The sequence below is a fragment of the Amia ocellicauda genome, chromosome 8 (assembly GCF_036373705.1).
Source record: "Amia ocellicauda isolate fAmiCal2 chromosome 8, fAmiCal2.hap1, whole genome shotgun sequence".
Taxonomy (NCBI): domain Eukaryota; kingdom Metazoa; phylum Chordata; class Actinopteri; order Amiiformes; family Amiidae; genus Amia; species Amia ocellicauda.
Window position 1 is genome coordinate 7,422,501 of NC_089857.1, and position 5,000 is coordinate 7,427,500.

Consider the following 5,000-nt stretch of genomic DNA (forward strand, 5'->3'; position numbering starts at 1 on the left):
TCCGTGCCTTGAATGAGATTGAATGTGATCTTTGCTCTCAAGTATGTTCCCAAGTTTTACACTTTCGTGCTTTGCATGAATGGGAATGGAACCGTGTGTGTTGAATGAGGCTCCTTGTGAACACTGAACATTTCCCGGTGGAGTTCCTTTTTGTGTTGCTGTAATTGTGTCATTTCTCGATGAGAAAGATTAGGCAACATTTAGTCACTTCTAGCCATGATGCTCAATTTATTTACGAATGTACCCTAGTTACTAGGGACCGTTTACGTTGGAGAACAAGATCTATTGTATGCCTGTGAATTTGGGGAAGTCAAATCTGAAATAATGATGAAATTGCGTGTATCCAAAGTTAAAACTCGTGATTTGTCGCCCTCTGGTGTGTAAAAGATGCAAAAGCTTACAGCACCTGGTATTCCCAGGCGGTCTCCCATCCAAGTACTAACCAGGCCCGAACCTGCTTAGCTTCCGAGATCGGACGAGATCGGGCGTATTCAGACTAGTATGGCCGTAAGCCAGGGAGGCTGTCCCTGACCCTCTACTTAAAGGGAAGGCAATATCCGTTTCTGCCACTCATACTTGCAGTTGAACTGTCTCTCTACTCTAAAGTCCGGGACACACCAGCACGCTGCAGACAGTCCCTGCTAACACGAAACGTTGTGGCAACGTTGTGCGTTAGCTGGGGTGCCACACCAGACCGGAACTATATTTTACAAAACGAACACATTGTCTTGATAATAGAGCTGTAATTGAGTGCCTGACACGGCAGTCAAGCGCAATCTTGAGAAGGTGTGCATTTCAGTAAGGATTTCAATTGACATGCAGTATGAAACTGAAAGGAGGTTGCATCACTATGATGCATAACATTGCATGTATTGTATTTTCAAGTGTGTGCATTCATCCTGTTGTCATTTTGTTTTGAAAGCAGAAGAATCATTCAACAGGTTGCTGAGACAAATGTAAACCAGTAAAACATATGAAGAGAAACAAACCTTGAATATAAGTTCAGTTGTTTAAACATTTGACAAACTATGGTGAGGGGGTAAGAAAACACACAAATCCAGCAGCTCCTGTATTTCAATACACCAGAACCCAATATTATTGGCGAGTCGGGTAGTCCATCATCACAGTTCGAGGGCAGGCATCATTTCAGTAATTTCATCCCGTTGCATTCACATCCGTGCCTTGAATGAGATTGAATGTGATCTTTGCTCTCAAGTATGTTCCCAAGTTTTACACTTTCGTGCTTTGCATGAATGGGAATGGAACCGTGTGTGTTGAATGAGGCTCCTTGTGAGCACTGAACTTTGTCCGGTGGAGTTCCTTTTTGTGTTGCTGTAATTGTGTCATTTCTCGATGAGAAAGATTAGGCAACATTTAGTCACTTCTAGCCATGATGCTCAATTTATTTACGAATGTACCCTAGTTACTAGGGACCGTTTACGTTGGAGAACAAGATCTATTGTATGCCTGTGTATTTGGGGAAGTCACATCTGAAATAATGATGAAATTGCGTGTATCCAAAGTTAAAACTCGTGATTTGTCGCCCTCTGGTGTATAAAAGATGCAAAAGCTTACAGCACCTGGTATTCCCAGGCGGTCTCCCATCCAAGTACTGACCAGGCCCGAGCCTGCTTAGCTTCCGAGATCGGGCATATTCAGGCTAGTATGGCCGTAAGCCAGGGAGGCTGTCCCTGACGCTCTACTTAAAGGGAAGGCAATATCCGTTTCTGCCGCTCATACTTGCAAATGAACTGTCTCTCTACTCTAAAGTCCGGGACACACCAGCGCGCCGCAGACAGTCCCTGCTAACACGAAACGTTGTGGCAACGTTGTGCGTTAGCTGGGGTGCCACACCAGACCGGAACTATATTTTACAAAACGAACACATTGTCTTGATAATACAGCTGTAATTGAGTGCCTGACACGCCAGTCAAGCGCAATCTTGAGAAGGTGTGCATTTCAGTAAGGATTTCAATTGACATGCAGTATGAAACTGAAAGGAGGTTGCATCACTATGATGCATAACATTGCATGTATTGTATTTTCAAGTGTGTGCATTCATCCTGTTGTCATTTTGTTTTGAAAGCAGAAGAATCATTCAACAGGTTGCTGAGACAAATGTAAACCAGTAAAACATATGAAGAGAAATAAACCTTGAATATAAGTTCAGTTGTTTAAACATTTGACAAACTATGGTGAGGGGGTAAGAAAACACACAAATCCAGCAGCTCCTGTATTTCAATACACCAGAACCCAATATTATTGGCGAGTCGGGTAGTCCATCATCACAGTTCGAGGGCAGGCATCATTTCAGTAATTTCATCCCGTTGCATTCACATCCGTGCCTTGAATGAGATTGAATGTGATCTTTGCTCTCAAGTATGTTCCCAAGTTTTACACTTTCGTGCTTTGCATGAATGGGAATGGAACCGTGTGTGTTGAATGAGGCTCCTTGTGAGCACTGAACTTTGTCCGGTGGAGTTCCTTTTTGTGTTGCTGTAATTGTGTCATTTCTCGATGAGAAAGATTAGGCAACATTTAGTCACTTCTAGCCATGATGCTCAATTTATTTACGAATGTACCCTAGTTACTAGGGACCGTTTACGTTGGAGAACAAGATCAATTGTATGCCTGTGTATTTGGGGAAGTCAAATCTGAAATAATGATGAAATTGCGTGTATCCAAAGTTAAAACTCGTGATTTGTCGCCCTCTGGTGTGTAAAAGATGCAAAAGCTTACAGCACCTGGTATTCCCAGGTGGTCTCCCATCCAAGTACTGACCAGGCCCGAGCCTGCTTAGCTTCCGAGATCGGACGAGATCGGGCGTATTGAGACTAGTATGGCCGTAAGCCAGGGAGGCTGTCCCTGACCCTCTACTTAAAGGGAAGGCAATATCCGTTTCTGCCACTCATACTTGCAGTTGAACTGTCTCTCTACTCTAAAGTCCGGGACACACCAGCACGCTGCAGACAGTCCCTGCTAACACAAAACGTTGTGGCAACGTTGTGCGTTAGCTGGGGTGCCACACCAGACCGGAACTATATTTTACAAAACGAACACATTGTCTTGATAAAACAGCTGTAATTGAGTGCCTGACACGCCAGTCAAGCGCAATCTTGAGAAGGTATGCATTTCAGTAAGGATTTCAATTGACATGCAGTATGAAACTGAAAGGAGGTTGCATCACTATGATGCATAACATTGCATGTATTGTATTTTCAAGTGTGTGCATTCATCCTGTTGTCATTTTGTTTTGAAAGCAGAAGAATCATTCAACAGGTTGCTGAGACAAATGTAAACCAGTAAAACATATGCAGAGAAATAAACCTTGAATATAAGTTCAGTTGTTTAAACATTTGACAAACTATGGTGAGGGGGTAAGAAAACATACAAATCCAGCAGCTCCTGTATTTCAATACACCAGAACCCAATATTATTGGCGAGTCGGGTAGTCCATCATCACAGTTCGAGGGAAGGCATCATTTCAGTAATTTCATCCCGTTGCATTCACATCCGTGCCTTGAATGAGATTGAATGTGATCTTTGCTCTCAAGTATGTTCCCAAGTTTTACACTTTCGTGCTTTGCATGAATGGGAATGGAACCGTGTGTGTTGAATGAGGCTCCTTGTGAGCACTGAACTTTGTCCGGTGGAGTTCCTTTTTGTGTTGCTGTAATTGTGTCATTTCTCGATGAGAAAGATTAGGCAACATTTAGTCACTTCTAGCCATGATGCTCAATTTATTTACGAATGTACCCTAGTTACTAGGGACCGTTTACGTTGGAGAACAAGATCTATTGTATGCCTGTGTATTTGGGGAAGTCAAATCTGAAATAATGATGAAATTGCGTGTATCCAAAGTTAAAACTCGTGATTTGTCGCCCTCTGGTGTGTAAAAGATGCAAAAGCTTACAGCACCTGGTATTCCCAGGTGGTCTCCCATCCAAGTACTGACCAGGCCCGAGCCTGCTTAGCTTCCGAGATCAGACGAGATCGGGCGTATTCAGGCTACTATGGCCGTAAGCCAGGGAGGCTGTCCCTGACGCTCTACTTAAAGGGAAGGCAATATCCGTTTCTGCCGCTCATACTTGCAGTTGAACTGTCTCTCTACTCTAAAGTCCGGGACACACCAGCACGCCGCAGACAGTCCCTGCTAACACGAAACGTTGTGGCAACGTTGTGCGTTAGCTGGGGTGCCACACCAGACCGGAACTATATATTACAAAACGAACACATTGTCTTGATAAAACAGCTGTAATTGAGTGCCTGACACGCCAGTCAAGCGCAATCTTGAGAAGGTGTGCATTTCAGTAAGGATTTCAATTGACATGCAGTATGAAACTGAAAGGAGGTTGCATCACTATGATGCATAACATTGCATGTATTGTATTTTCAAGTGTGTGCATTCATCCTGTTGTCATTTTGTTTTGAAAGCAGAAGAATCATTTTTGCTGAGGTTGCTGAGACAAATGTAAACCAGTAAAACATATGAAGAGAAACAAACCTTGAATATAAGTTCAGTTGTTTAAACATTTGACAAACTATGGTGAGGGGGTAAGAAAACACACAAATCCAGCAGCTCCTGTATTTCAATACACCAGAACCCAATATTATTGGCGAGTCGGGTAGTCCATCATCACAGTTCGAGGGCAGGCATCATTTCAGTAATTTCATCCCGTTGCATTCACATCCGTGCCTTGAATGAGATTGAATGTGATCTTTGCTCTCAAGTATGTTCCCAAGTTTTACACTTTCGTGCTTTGCATGAATGGGAATGGAACCGTGTGTGTTGAATGAGGCTCCTTGTGAGCACTGAACTTTGTCCGGTGGAGTTCCTTTTTGTGTTGCTGTAATTGTGTCATTTCTCGATGAGAAAGATTAGGCAACATTTAGTCACTTCTAGCCATGATGCTCAATTTATTTACGAATGTACCCTAGTTACTAGGGACCGTTTACGTTGGAGAACAAGATCTATTGTATGCCTGTGTATTTGGGGAAGT

General features: G+C 43.1%; 3 non-coding genes and 1 pseudogene across 3 annotated transcripts; all 4 read right to left on the reverse strand.

The window, feature by feature from the left end:
* Positions 1 to 394: 394 nt before the first annotated feature.
* Positions 395 to 513, reverse strand: LOC136756313 (5S ribosomal RNA). Its single transcript, XR_010818406.1, has one exon. It is a non-coding gene; the product is annotated as a 5S ribosomal RNA (ribosomal RNA).
* Positions 514 to 1,568: 1,055 nt separating this feature from the next.
* Positions 1,569 to 1,677, reverse strand: LOC136757666 (uncharacterized; annotated as a pseudogene).
* Positions 1,678 to 2,732: 1,055 nt separating this feature from the next.
* Positions 2,733 to 2,851, reverse strand: LOC136756932 (5S ribosomal RNA). The gene has a single exon (XR_010818983.1). It is a non-coding gene; the product is annotated as a 5S ribosomal RNA (ribosomal RNA).
* A 1,055-nt stretch (positions 2,852 to 3,906) lies between these two features.
* LOC136756958 (5S ribosomal RNA) lies at positions 3,907 to 4,025 on the reverse strand. The gene has a single exon (XR_010819008.1). It is a non-coding gene; the product is annotated as a 5S ribosomal RNA (ribosomal RNA).
* Between the last annotated feature and the right edge of the window lie 975 nt (positions 4,026 to 5,000).